Below are 15,659 nucleotides of genomic sequence, written 5' to 3' on the forward strand. Positions count from 1 at the left end.
TACTTGAGCGTGGCAGGCTCTTCCTATTAACTACATTACATCATCATTATCAAAGACGAAAGGAAATTAATTTTGTTTTTCAAGGTCTTGGCAATAAGTTGGTTCTTTACTTCATCAGACATCTGCTGTTTTTCTACGTGTGTCATTTGTGAGGCCGAGTTTTCCTTATGACTTTATTCTCATAACAATTTATCACGCAACAGTGTTTACCAGAGAAGTCCTGCTGACGGATTTTTCTCTCTCCAAGCAAAAAGTGTAACATTAACTTAAAGCCAATATCATCATCTATATTTCATTCTCAAATAGTTCGCTGGGCATAAAAAAAAAAAAAAGCCAAGAAGACTGTCAAGGAAAAATATCCACTTATGGTCTCTGGCTGAAATGTATTGCCAATGCTGCGGTACTTTGTTTTAACAGATGGGCCTTTATCAGCAAATTATGTGGGCAGTTCACCAACTTCCCTTAGGAATGGAGGAGTGCTCCCATTTACTTGGGCTCTTATCTGTTCACTTAAAGCCACATTTGACCACAAAATTCTAGGGATTTTTTTCATGGATTAATATAAAGGGTAAACTTACAGAGAATCTTCTGTTCTCCAATAATCAGTCATTCCTGGGTTGATTGATAGGTCCTTAGCCTTATTCCACATCTGTGGAGGAAAAAAAAAATTGTGGTGGTTACCATAGATACATTCACTTCACTAACCTGCTCTAAATTTATCCCTTCACCAATGTAATAAGGGCCTCTGCAAAAGCTCTTCACAATATTTATTTTGATGAATAATCTGCTGGGATTTGACTCGTTTTTCTTTTCCTTCCCCAATCTGTCACTCTTTGTCTTACTTCCTCTAGCTGCTGACTAACTCTTAGTAGCCTGAATTTTGCTGGTACAAACAGCAGTAAAATTCATGTAATGCTATTGTTTCTGACAAGAGTCCACAGCTCTAAAACAGGGTGTGTAGAGACTCTTGAAAACCTACTTCTAGGGATGTTAGAAAAAACCCTCTGTTTGCCACATCCTCCATATACCGACCTGTGTTTTTTTGTTTATTTTACATTTTATTATTATGAAGATTCATGCCAAAAAAGGAGATGAATGATGACTCTTAAAATTTTATTTTACCCTGAAAATTACTTTCACCTTTCCTTGGTGAAGTCTGAGATAATCATTTCCACAAGAATCAAATCCCTAGGCCTCAATTTCTCTGAGCCTATAAAATGAGAAGGTTGAAAAAGACCCAAAGTTGAGTGTAATATTCAAATTCCTGCACTCTCCTCCCTGCAATTCTGATTCATTTTGGAGTTTTGGAGTGGGACCCGGGAATATTCCATCTTAGACTCACAGCTCCTAAGTCTGAGGCAGGTGGTCCATCCGCCATACTCTGAAAACACCGGTCTGATGAGCTCTAAGGAACTCGCTCCCTCTTCTGATCGTCTGTGAGTCTATAAAAACATCAACTGGACATTAGCTGATTATCTGTACAAATCTTACATTTTTTGACAGAACCTATCTCCATCACGATTGCCTTTTTAGCACCTCAGCTCCTGGTATCTCTTTTGTCAGCAGAGTAGGCGCAGCTCCAGTGGCGCTTGAGGCTCAGTGCTGTGTGGGCAGCAGTGTTGCCCTCTGGGCACCCCGTGAGCTGTCCCAGCCCAACTCAAACTCTTCTCACAGCCTCCAAGACAGGAGCCCATGTTAGTCTCCCAAAACCAGTTGCTGTAGAGTTGATTCCAGCTCATGGCAACCTCACGTGTCAGAGCAGAAATGTGCTCCATAGGGTTTTCCATGGCTGATTTTTCAGAAGTAGCCTTTCTTCTGAGGTCTCTCTGGGTGGACTCAAACCTCTAACCTTTCAGTTAGTAGCTGCGTATGTTAACTGTTTGTACTGCCCAGGGACTCTATTATTCTCCTAGGGCTGCCTTAACAAAATCCCACAAACTGGGTGGCTTTAAACTACAGAAATTTATTGCCTCATAGTTCTGGAGGCCAGAAGTTCAAATTTAGAGTGTTATCTCCAAAGACCCTAGAGGAAGATCCTTTCTTGTCTCTCTCAGGTTCTAGTAGCCCCAAGCGTTTCTTGACTTGCAGGTGGCTGTGATCTGTCTCTGCCTCTCTGTGTCTCTTCTCTTTTTAAGGACACTACTCATATGGAATTAGGACTCATGATTTCTAAACAAGGTCACATTCACAGGTACAGGGGTTAAGTCTTCAACAGATTTTTGAGGGTGACATAATTTAATTCATAACAGTGCTCTTCAAAATGCTACATGCCTTTTGTGTTCAGAGTAAATTCCCAAAACAGCAGACACTTCCACTTTCAAGGGTTTAAGTGCAAAAACCTTTCATTTTAAAACCAAGTAGTGACTGTTGTATCACCCATGATTTTTTATTTATTATGTGTGAAGTCTTCCACATTAGCACAATGATAGTGTTGTAGAGATGAAGTTAGAAAACAGATTACAACCCACGTGACTAATGAACCACAATTGAGTGTGGAACTTTTCAAAACCACTCATCCTAACCTCAAGCCTCATAAATAAAAGCCAGAGAAAGTGTGAGGCCAGGAAGACCCAGAGGCGCAGTGCTCACAGGCTCTGAGCGAATTTTCAGGGTGCTGTGTTGGGAAGAGTCCAGCTGACGAACACACTGGAATCAAAGACCTAGGCTTAATCCCAACTCCCTTACTGACTATTCATGTGACCTTGGCCAAGTTACTTCACTTCTCTGAGCCTCAGTTTCCTCCTGTGTAAAATAAGGCTCAACAGTTCTACCACTAATAGTTACTGAGCTCCTAGAGTGGGCCAATATTGTCGTAGGCTCAGGAAATAAAACAGTGGACAAAACAGGCAAAAATCCCTGCCCTCAGGAGGAACACAGGCAAAAGACTACAATGTCAGATGGTGGTAAATTGATACATGCTATGAAAAAAAAGTGTTAACACACTCAGCTGCTAACCAAAAGGCTGGAAGTTCAAGACTACCCAGAGGTACCTTGGAAGAAAGGCCTGGAAATCTACTTCTGGAAAAGCAGCCATTGAAAATGCTATACAGCACAGTTCTCCTCTGATACACGTGGGCCACCGTAAGTCGGAATAGACTCAATAGCAACTGAACTGGACTGGACCGTTGGGGAAAAAAGCAAGATAAGGTGTTAGAGATTGGTGGGGTGCTATTTCGGATAAGGTGGTCAGAGAAGGTCTCTCTGAGGGCAGGGGGGACATTCGCACAGAGGCCAGAATGAAACGATGAATGAGCTTCATAATATCTGAAGGAAATCTACTCAGGCAGAAGTAAAGTGCAGGTGCAAAGGCCCTGAGGTAAGAAAGTTTGGGGAACAGTCATATGACAAGCAGGCCGGTGTAGCTTGAGGGAAGGGAGTGAGGGAAGAGGGGTAGGAAATAAGGTCAAAGAGGTAGCAAGATCAGGTGCACTTTGAGTTTCATTCTATTTTGATGAGAAGCCACTGGAGGTTCTGGGCAGTATGGACTGATTCATGTTTGAAAGGATCACTCCAGCTGCAGTTTGAAAAGACTGTAAGGGGGCACATCAATCAGGATAGGCCAGGCCACACTGCTGTAATAAACAACCACAAAGTCTTTGTGACTTACAAAAGCAAAGGTTATTTCCCACTCCATTGTAAGGTGCCTGGGGTTCTGCTCTAGCTCTCCTCCTTCAGGGCACAGGGACAGACAGCGCACCCTCTCTTTGAATCAATACAGAGCTCCGTGGCAGACTCACCCACGTAAAGCTTCAACCTAGAAGTGATACACATCACTTTCACATACATTTCATTGGCGAAGAAGTGATACACATCACTTTCACATACATTTCATTGGTGAAAGCAAATCACATGGCCACACCTAACTTCATAAAAAGATGGAAAAATACAATCCAACTCAACATGCCAGGAGGAGGGTGGGCCAGAATATGGGGTGGGTAGCACTAATGAATACCACAGAAACAAGAGAGAAGCAGAGAGAGCAATTACAAGGCTATTGCGTTAATCCAGGCAAGACATGAGGACAGCTTAGACTGGGCGGTCTCAGGGGAGGTGCTGGGAAACAGAACCAGAAGATATTTTGAAGCCAGTAACAAGACGTAATGATGGATTAGATGTGAAATAATAATAACCACCTAATAGTGGATTTTCGGAAACACTGGTGGCGTAGTGGTTAAAAGCTATGGCTGCTAACCAAAAGGTTGGTAGTTCAAATCCATCAGGTGCTCCTTGGAAACTTTATGGGGCAGTTTTACTCTGTCCCATAGGGTTGCTATGAGTCAGAATCAACTCCATGGCAGTGGGTTTATTTTGATGCAGATTAAACGAGAAGGTCTATGTGAAGTTCTGGCACAGTGCAGGCACACCGAAAGCCTCAGTAAACGGTGATTATCATCATCATTGTTCTAGACTGAAGAGGTTCTTATAACAGAATATTTTAACTTTGGACCCTACCAACTGTTGAAGACATATAGTTTCTTTAGTCTCACTATGCACACACACACACATAGGTATTTTCCACAAGTTTTCCTTTAACATGAACAATAATAGTAGTTAATATGAACTTGACTTTAAACAGTCTTTCCACTGAAGAAACTTTCCAATGAGGAATTGATTTTCCTAGTAACTTCAGAGAAGCTTTCATTCCCGCGGACGCACATTTAGGACCCAGAAAGTAGCCTGAATAAAAGTCAGGAAGCCCCCAGTCTTTCTGCTCAGATGTTGTAGATTAACAGTCATTCAATTTGGGAATGCGAAATGAACTGATAAGAAAAACTGTCCGTACCAATGACATTGAGGAATGAAAGCTGACAGATCACCTGCTTTAGAAGATTTGATTCTTTGGATTTTAAGGGGGGGAGGACCTTTAGTGGCATCTGTTCTCTTATGGCTTACATTAAACAATTTAATATATAACATGAGGGAGAGAACATGATATAAACAATATATCCAGGAGGAAAAATAAATGACCTCAGTCCTAAGAGGCACTGCTAGGCACTGGTACTATTCATGTACATTGTAAGGAATGATGTATCAGTTTTACTTCTAATCAGTATCTAAATATATCACCGTCAGTTCCTGGAGTGCATTACACTGTCTCACAATGCATGCTCACATTTTACATTAATGTGGAAAGTATCCATCTGTTATCAGGCAGAACTTAATTCTATACTGAAAAATGAGGTGTCTGCTTGGTACACCTATTTTAAGGTTTAAAGTCATCAAGAAACCAAATCTTGCTATTTTAGAACTTTGGAACTAAGCTCTGATATTTTTATAGCATGGATGTTGAGAAAGAATGGTTGCTGGGCATCTGACTCATGGCATCACCTACCTTTTGGGTGCCTCTGGTTTCCAGCCCTGGCTCAGGGGCACCTTCGGGGCATCCATCTCAATAACACAGTGAAATTCTCAAAAAATGTTCTTAGAACAAAATTTTTAATAGACACATTTTAAAATAAGCATGTAATACTTGTTATATCTGACTTAATTGTCCCCGAAAATGAGCAAAATATCCCAGAAATGCCATAATTTCATGTCTTCTAAACCATGTGTTCCAAACTGATTCTTTTCTAACCATATGTCATGATTTTCAGTTCATAAGATATGTTCTTTATAGATATCAGTAGGATAAAAAAGGGCTGGTTGTTGCAATAGCAAACAAATACAACTTCAATATTACAATACACTCAATGTTGAGTTTCACGGGATAACAAACATAAGCAGAGCCAGTTAGCCAGGCCATGTGCAAGGACACTGTGAATGTTCCATAAAGTGGATCTGATGGGTTACCTGAGCATCTTATATGTGCCAAGGACAGTGTTAGGTGCTACATGAAATAACGAAGTATGTGTGGCTGTCTCTGTTCTCAAACTCTTCAAAACAATTGATTAGATTGATCTGTATTGGGTACAAATTTTGGAAACACAACCTGATCTAGTTCAAACAAAAGACAGAAAAAGGAGAGGGGAATAAGAATTTATTGGCTCACCCAATTAAACCATGGGGTAAGTGAGGATCTGGTCTTAGGGACAGAAATGGAATGCCAGGGATTAAAAGACTCAAATGCTTTGCTTCTATGTCTCACAGCTGTGCTTCTCTCTGTGTGTAGCATCGGCATCATTCTCTCAGATTGGGTTTTCCATGTCACAGAAAACACACAGCTCTGGCACTTCTAGATTCACATCTTGACAACTTGGGCACCCAGAAAGAAAAGGACTCTTCCCCAATGGTTCCAGGCAATGGTGCTGATTTCTGTGGTATAAATATTCCCACCTTGGTCAGTTTCGAGCTACCACCCTAAGGTCACTGAATGGGAAGTTGGGAAGAGACATGCTCAAGGGGCAAGCCGGTGCAAGCCAGTGTAAGTTGGTGTGAACCAGCTCCAGCACACTTCTGACTGCACTGCACAGCCCTCTATACTCAAAAAACTGAATTATACCTAGTTCCTGCTTTCAAGGAATATTGTAGAGGAGACACAGAAGGAAAAAAAAAAAAATAACTATAACACAGTGTGGTAATTGCTACAAGAAAAGCAGAGTTGACACAAAGCGGGGAGTAATCCCCTCTGTCTGGGCTGGAGCTGGGTCCTCAGAGGAGGCTTTATAGAAGAGATGTCTTCTATCTCCAGTCTTTATAGCTGAGAATGTGTTCACCAGATTCACAAAGTCACCCATATATACTTTACCCAGAGCATCTATTGCTACTATTTTGCCATGTTTGCTTTATTGTTTTTCTTTCTTTCTTAAAAAAAAAAAAAAAAAGTATATGTGTGTGTGTTTGTATGCATGTGTATTTGTTTTTCTGAGCCATCTGAGAGTAAGTTACATACATCATAGTCATTTACCCCTAAACGCCTCAGTATGTATTTCCTAAGAATAGAAATATTCTCTTCCATAACTATAGTAGAGTTATCAGTTTCAGGAAATTTAACATTGATGCAGTACTTTAATCTACCACCCATACTGCAATTTTTGTCAATTAATTCCAAACTGTCTTTTATAGTGTTTTCCCCCTTCAACAAAGAATGCAGTCTAGGGTCACATACTGTATTTAGTCTCCTTTAATCTGGAACAGTTCTTCACCCTTTCATTGTCTTTTATGGTATTGACATTTTTAAATAATAGTTCTCCTTCCCTTCCCCTTTTCATTTAATAGAATGTTCCTCATTTGAGGTTGCCTGATGTTTCCTATCGATCAGTGTCAGGTTATGTATTACCAATAGGAACAATACGTAAGTGATGCTATGTTCTTAGGGTATCCCATCTGGAGATACACAATGTCCTTCTGTCCCTCATTTGTGTTTTAACTTTAGTCTCCCAATCAAGGCTTTTTTTATTTTTCCACTGTATGTACAGTTTTGTTTTTTTTTTTGCTTTACTATTAATAAGCAACCTGAAGAGAAACATTTTAAGATCAAATATCCAGCTTCTCATCAGAATTTCTCCCCTAGATCTAGCATCTATAGATGATTTTTGCCTGAAGCAGTTTTACCATGATGGCTGCCAAATGATAACTTTCCAACTTTAGCGCCCCTTCCACATTTACCACTTGGGACTTGGCATTTCACTATAACAAGAACCCTTCCTTCTTCTTCATGTTTTTCTTTATTTGTCTACTTATTATCAGTACAGACTTATGGATTCTTCCCCTCCCCTGCCCCATGTTTCATAATTCACTGCTGTCTTTCATTTTAATGCTGAAATTATCCCTGATTTGACCAGCAGGAATCCCTTCAAACTGGCTTCTGTATCCTAGTGACATACCCCATCATTTATTTATTTGTTTTTGAGCACTTTGTTACTTTCTGACATAACAAAATATTCCAAGTTTATCTTGTACCTACCCTGCCTCAGCCCTGAAATCAGCCATTTCTCCAGAGAGCCCTGGTTCCTTTAATCGGGGAATAGTATTAGAGACACAGATCTGGGTGCTACGTATACTCGTTAGTACTGTGGGTATCTTTGTTTCTTGGCCTTCTCAGGAGACAAAGCTAGGACATATACATATATCTGCATACATACACACTCACAAACACACAATTCTGAGTCCACATCAAAACTTTAAATCCCAATCAATCCCCAGAGACTTCTTTCCTACTTTCCCCATTATTTGTACCTATCTTCTCCCATAGTGAGAGCCCTAACTCCCAACAACACGAACTGATTTACTCAATCCCATAATACAACTAAAACAATTTCAGACTGACTTCTCCCAAAAGCATATGGAGTTCAGATTGTTTGCAGTTCTCGCCCATCTTCCCATCCTGCCCAAAACTGGGGGTATAAACAGAATACTGTATTCATAAGTGACTTCAACCGGTTTTTTTTTTTTCCCCTTCATGGTGGTAATGTTATGCACTTGAAATACAGTTGGATTCATTTGTTTCAGCTTTCTTCCAGTTTTAGGGTACTTTTTTACCTTCCCAAAGTTGTTTATTTGATTCGATATTTTGAATATGTCTAACATTAACATGGTTCCAAAAGACAAAACTCTATAAAAAAGGCATACTCAGAGAGGTCTGTACTGTTTGTTTGTTTGTTTTTTCCTGTTTTTAAACAAGCTGCATGCTTTTTTGTAATAAAATCATCAAATTGAGGGGAGGAGAAGAGTAGGACTAAGGCAACAGTCCGATGTGATAGGAAATGGAGAGGAGGTGGATTTCTTGTAATTAGCTGGCAGCTCTAGCCCGAGCTCCATCACCAGCTCATTGGGGAAATAAGGATGTGGCAAGAGTTGAGGAAAGTCCCAGGTTTCAGGCTGCAGTGCCCAGTGGGATAGAGGTGCATCTCTCCAGGACAGAGCTCACAGGAGAAGAAACTGGTTTGGGCCAAAAAACAATGAGTTCTGTTTTTGAAATGTACTATATTCTGGCCCAGCTTATCTTCTGGAAAGCCAGAAGCAGCAGGACGAAAAGGGAGAGCAAAAGGAAAATAACTGCAACAGGAAATGTGCAATGGGCCAATGAAAGCTGCATGGCAGATGAATACTTGGAATTTGTCCTTGAAATGATGTTGAAATTGCCTGGCTTATTGACTGGAGTACCACCATAGCCGCAAACACACTCTCCTCTGAAGCCTGTGGCCCTTCCTCTCCATCAGCCCCTGGCTGGGTCCTTTGAAGGAGCACATGGTTTAGGGGCTTTGGAAACAGATAGCCCTTACCCCACATTCTAGCTCCTCCACTTCCTAGCTGTGTGACCTTGTGCAAATCGGCACAGCTTTCTAAGCCTCGGGTCGTTTTCTTTAAAATGGAGATTGCAGTACAGCAGTACCATGCAGTGCTATTGTGGGGTTCATGGGATAATATGAAGTAGGAGCCCCAACAATGCCTGTTGTGGATTGAATTGTGTCCCCCCAAAATTTGTGTCGACTTGGCTAGGCAATGATTCCCAGTATTGTGTGACCGTATACCATTTTGTCATCTGATGTGATTTCCCCACATGTTGTAAATTCTACCTTTATGATATTAATGAGGCAGGATTAAAGGCAGTTATGTTAATGAGGCAGGACTCAATCTACAAGATTGTGTTTTAAGCCAATCTCTTTAGAGATAGAAAAGAGAGAAGTGAACAGAGAGACTGGGGGACCTCATACCACCAAGAAACAAGAGCCAGGAGAATAGCTCAACCTTTGGACCCAGGGTCTCTGCACTGAGAAGCTCCCCAACCAGGGAAGACTGATGACAGAGACCTTCTCCCAGAACTGACAGGGAGAGAAAGCCTCCTAGGGCCAGCACACTGAATTTGGACTTCTAGCCTCCTAAACTATGAGACAATAAATTTCTCTTTGTTAAAGCCATGCACTTGTGGTATTTCTGTTATAGCAGCACTATACTTTTTTTTTTTTTTAGGTAACTAAGACAATGCATGACACAGGGAAGACACTCAATAGTTTCTTATTCTTTTCGATAAGCCTCAGATAATCAAGATTCCACCTCTCTCTCACTCAAATATAGCCATGCAATACTCCACTACAGTGGTTCTCAGCCTTGGCCATGCATGAAAATCACCTGGGGAGCGTTTGAAACATGCAAGACTCAGGTCTCACCTCCCAGAGAGTCAGGATGAAATGGCCTGGGGTGGGGCTCCGCAATGGTATATATTTTTTAATCCCAGGTGATTTTTAAGCAGAGCTGGGAACCACCCCTTTTTTTACACACTACATCTGAAGAAGGGCTTTCCTTGGTTGTACTCCCTCTTGACCCTCCTGACAGCACTTTAAAGTAGAAAGAGATTGCTTAAGTTGCTCTCTGTTTATCCCAAACATCCAAAGCATATAGCAATATATTATTCTCCAGGCACTTCTTTTCTGAGAAACATAAATACTACCTTCCCCACAGGAAGAAAGGAATGTTCTTCCCCACCCAAAAGAAACCTGCTCTTTTCTTACCCACCCAGGCGAGCTAGAAAGCAAAATATAATTGGAGCTTGGTCAGCGTAAACTCAGCCCAGAGGAGAGGAGCCAATAAGGAACACATCTTTCCATGGGCATAGTTCAGGCAGTCCTGACCAGCTTAGGAACACAGGAGGCAACACTGTTTCTACTTATTGAACACATTATATCTAATGGATGTTGGCAATCTCTCAGAAAGCCCAAGAACTGCTGCTCGACACCCACACCACCAGCATCAATCAAACTGAAGTGTGCACCGGCTGAAAGTCAATTCCTCAATCGATTAAGGGTTAGTTTTACAACTCTGGTTTGCAGGAGGAAAGGGAATAACTAACCATAAACAATGGCATTTGTAGTTCAGTGGTAGAAATCTCATCTTGCATGCGGGAGACCTGAGTTTGATTCCCAGCCAATGCACCTCAAACACAGCCACCACCCTCCTGCCAGTGTAGACTTGCACATTGCCATGATGCTAAACAGGTTTCAGCAGAGCTTCCAGACTAAGACAGGCTAGGAGGAAAGGCCTGGCAATCTACTTCCAAAAATCAGTCAGTGAAAACCCTGTGGATAACAATGCTTTGGTCTGTAACTCTTCATGGGGGTGGCATAAGACCAGGCAGCTTTGTTCCTTTGCGTATGGAATTATCATGAGTCGGGGTGATCCAAGGGCAGTTAAGAAGAACATCAACAAACAGAGGTAGAATGGTCTTGACTCACTGAGGCCAATGGGGTGGAAGTTGATGAATATCTTAGAGGAGACAGATCTAAGCCAAGGCCTGTCAACCCAGTTGCTTCCTTCGAAGCAGGAAAAAGTAACAGTTCTGAGGAAAGGAAGTGGCTTTAGGTCAATTTATTTTGTACTTTTAAAGCTTTATCTCATCTAAGATGTTTGATTCCCATTGTTTACCAGTTTGGTAGTATTGTGATAAGGGGTTCCCAGGATATTGCCTTTCTTGGGGCCTGGCATCCCCAAATTTCACCTAGTGATGAGGCTTGCTGCTTTCGATCACAAACTGTCCTCTACTGAAGTCTGTAGACCTTCAATCTAAAACTAGCCAATGCAGTTCCACAAGGTGTTGGGCAGAGACCCTAAAAGGACAGTAGTTAGAATGCAGATACCCATGCTCTACTTGGCTTCAAGCTTTGTTCTTCAAACATTGATGGGATCTTGATCCTGGGCAGCCCTGCCTCAGAATGTCTGGCTGCTCTTCTTTTTTTTTTTTTTGTCTCATCATTCTTGATGTGCTGGGCATCTGTCTTAGTTTCCTGAAATGCCATAACAAAATACCACAAAATGGGTGGCTTTAAAGAACAAAAATTTATTGTCTCACAGCCTAGAGGCTAGAAGTCTGAATTCAGGGTATCTGGAGTGCTATACCCTCTGTCAGCTTTAGGGGAAGATCTGTCCTTGTCCCTTTCAGCTTCTGGTAGCCTGGTTGTTTCTGGGCATTGGGTGGCTTGTAGACAAATCTTCACATGATGTCTTCCCCTGTGTGTGACTTTTTCTCTATGTCTATGTGTCCCTTTTTTAGGACACCACTCAGAAGGGGTTACTACTGGAATCCACCTTACTCCGGTATGACTTAACTGACAATAGCTTCAAAGGAAGACCCTATTTGCCCAAACAAAGCCACATCACAGGGGTTAGGATTTCGACACATCTTTTGAAGGGACACAATTCAGTCCATAATAGCATCCCAGTCCATCTCTATCATTATAAAAAGGAGATCCCAGTAACCATCTGTCTAGCACAGCCAGGCCCCCTGGAACACACACCAGCTCTAACCTATAACTGCTGCACCCGTGTAGCTCCTGATAACTGTGGATCCAGGGTGATCCAACAGCTATTGGAGCAACTCCACCACCTCAATTTATGGCTCCCCCTTTTTCTGAACCCTCTTTGGAGTGGTAGGAAACTGTAACCTTCTTTGGCTAGAGGGCATCCTTTTTATTTCCATCAAGTCTCAGAACTCAAGGGCTGTAGGTGGAGAATGAGAAAGCGAAAAACAAATTAATGTAAAAAAAAAAGAGAGAGAGAGAGAGACTAAGGGTTTGGCCAACCATATGAACAAGAAATTAAAACACTTCTGGAAACCTACCCTGATTTACCAAACCCAAAATCCATTGCAGTTGAGTTGATTCTGGCTCATGCCACTTGTCTGTAATTTGCTTTAAGATACTTTGGCATGTGCAGAGTGACATTGTGTGTGTGTGTGACTTGGTTTAAGTATATCTGCAGGGCTAGGCTGCCCAGGCTCAAGATAGCACTCGACTCAAGAATGCATAGAACTCCAAGGGTCAGCTGGAGCTCTAGTCAGGAAAACCTTACTCAAGAGGCAGCTACAGCAAATGCTTCTGATCAGTATCTCACTCAAACTGAAGGCTTGCAAATTAGCACAATCAATGTCAGAAAGGAACAGTTGTTTTTCTAAATGAAAATAATTTGACTAGGATAATGAAAGTTAGAAATGGGTTCTCATTGGTGGAATGAGAAGTACTAGTACTTTTAGATTGACTAAAAATACGTAATAGACTTTTCCCAACCTTGTATGAACTAAAAAAAAAAAAAAAAAAAAAAACCTTGTATGAACTAGGTACGGTAAAACCTGGGAAAGCTGGAACCTGCATAAGATGGAAACCTGTCAGCGAAGAAAAACTCAAATATTTTCCACTAAATAGAGAGCAAGAGAAAAGTGGTGGACTACACCCTGTCAAAGGTGGAAAACTTGAGAGACCCAGAAAAACAAGACCATACTGTTGAGTTCCAGTTCTCACAGGTTTCACCACGTAAGATTCCTGTCTCACCCATATTCAAGGGGAGAGGATTACATAAGGACATGAATATCAGGAGGTAGGCATCATTAGGGGCCATCTCAAAGGCTGACTACTTTGTTTCCAGCTGTGGATCTCGAAAAATTCTCTTTCCCAATGCCAGCTATAAGGGTGAAGAAACTTTGCCTCTGGAATCTTGGCATCTGCTTCAACTAACCTTTCAGAAGTTATTAGGAGAGATCAGTCCCTGCAGAAGGACATCCATCATGCTTGGTAAAGTGGAGGGTCTGTGAAAAAGAGAAAGACCCTCAATGAGATGGATTGACACAGTGGCTAAAACAATGGGCGCAAGCATAACAACGATTGTGAGGATGGTGCAAGACCAGGCAGTGTTTGGTTCCGTTGTTCATGGGGTCACTATGAGTCAGAACCAACTCTATGGCACCTAACAACAACAACCACCTTTCATATGAGACGGCAGGCCGAGGACCCTCCACTGGATATCACTCAATCCTCAGTCAGCAGCCCTTTCTCCAGAATGCTCCTCTCTCTACCTCCAATAAAAATGAACCAAGCCTGTGTCCTGGATCCTCAAAATATCAAGTGTATCTTGTAAACATATTTGACCTAAGGTACGAGTGTCAGTGGAATTTCCTTCACAGGAAACATACTTGGATTTTAACCGTAGCCTCTGGCGATAACACTTCCCTGGGAAGCTGTTTATAAGATACTATAGAACGTAGAACTTTGATGCCGGAGGAGACCTTAAAGATCATAGAGTCCGATATCCTTTCTTTGTAGATAAGCAAACTGAGGCCCATAGGGGCTGTGTGACAGATGACCTACCCCCGTTCACACAGCCAGATATGCAGGGATCTTTACAACTAATCGCTCTGCTCTTCTCTTCTGTCTTCTCTCCTTTCCCTCTTTTTCTCTCAAACAAAGGAGCAGCCTCTTGTCACCCCAAAAATGGATCTACAGGTGGCAATGTGAGAAGCAGAAGAGGGGAAGGGTTGTCAGCAGCAGACCCAGGACTTAATGCTCATTGTATGTTTGTTGGCTGGTTTTTCAATGCCCAGGGCCTTTTAGCACATTCTGGCAGTTCCAAAGCCTGCATCACCCAACTTTCCTCTTCTAGCCTTCCCCACCACTGTGTCCACCACTTTTTCCCCTCATGCTGATCACCCCAGGCCCTCAGTAGTGCAAAGGGAAAAAAAAAGACAGTTGCCGTCTACTAGATTCCAACTCACGGCAGCCCTGTGTGTGTCAGAGGAGAACTGTGCTCCACAGGGTTTTCAAGGGCGGCTTTTTTGGAAGTGAGTCACCAGGCCTTTCTTCTGAGGCACCGCTGAGCAGACTTGAACTGATGACCTTTCACTTAGCAGTGAGTCCTTAGCCCTTTGTACTTCTCAGGGACCCCAGTATAAAGGGAAGGCTGCCACAACTCCTGCTGTAGGGATGAATGTCCTCTGAGGGTGATATCTGGGGCTGAGAGCGAACCTGGGCACTGAGAGCCAGGTGTTCAATTATCCGGGGCTGGCTCCACAAGAGACTACAATCCCTTCACACCTTTATGAAAATTTCTTAGTTGTTTAGGCACAACACAAGGACCAAGCTACGCAAGCTGATTAAGCAGCTTGATCATTACCGCCAGTTGCTGTTGCGTTGACTCTGACTCATGGTGACCCTGTGTGTGTCAGGGTAGAACTATGTTCCATAGAGTTTTCAATGGCTAATTTTTCAGAAGATCACCAGGCCTTTCTTCTGAGGTATTTCTGGTTGGACTCGAACCACCAGCCTTTCAGTTAGCAGTCAAGAGCATTAACAATTTGCACCACCCAGGGACTCCAACTTCATCATTAGAAAGAAGTAAATCTCCAAGCAACTCATCCACAGGGCTTCACTTTCCATTGGAATATTAACTCACCCCCAATCAAACACTGGTGTGAAGGCCCCAGTCCCGGGGTTGCTCTCTGGAGACTCACACTTCTCATCCCCATCTCACCACAGCCAAGGGAAGGGCAGCTATCTTTAGAGACAAAGGAGCCACGTCTTTAGAAGTCTGGTTTCAAAAGGTCCACGTTTCTGGATACTGCACTGTTAGATATTGCATTGAGTTGTGTAGTGGGGTGTTTTTGAGTATTAGAAAAGGAAACAAAATCCAGATTTTATAGTGCTGGGACTCTGTGTCTGTGTGTGTGCTTGTCTGTGCATTCACCACTCACAATCTTCTAATTGGAAAGCAACTTCAACAGGCCTTTTATGTGGCTTAAACACTCTCTCAAACACTTGACACTTTTGGCTTCCTGACTAACAGGTTTGGCTAGAGGGCAAGAAGGACTGAAGGAGATTCCACTCGGGCGGAGTGAGGGAAATCTGAGTTGCTGCCACCTCAGATCTGCTGTGTTTGCAACTCTGTCTGTGCTCAGGCTCCCATCCGACTTGGCAGACCTGAGAGTTTAAATGTACCAGTTAACGGTACCTTTTAATTTCCTT

At 42.3% G+C, this 15,659-nt stretch overlaps 1 long non-coding RNA gene across 1 annotated transcript; it reads right to left on the reverse strand.

The window, feature by feature from the left end:
• Positions 1-354: 354 nt before the first annotated feature.
• Positions 355-14,288, reverse strand: LOC111750159 (uncharacterized). The gene is made up of 3 exons (XR_002785306.2): positions 13,381-14,288; positions 1,343-1,442; positions 355-649 (listed from the first exon to the last, which is right to left on the reverse strand). It is a non-coding gene; the product is annotated as an uncharacterized LOC111750159 (long non-coding RNA).
• Between the last annotated feature and the right edge of the window lie 1,371 nt (positions 14,289-15,659).

The sequence above is a fragment of the Loxodonta africana genome, chromosome 10, assembly GCF_030014295.1.
Source record: "Loxodonta africana isolate mLoxAfr1 chromosome 10, mLoxAfr1.hap2, whole genome shotgun sequence".
Lineage (NCBI taxonomy): Eukaryota > Metazoa > Chordata > Mammalia > Proboscidea > Elephantidae > Loxodonta > Loxodonta africana.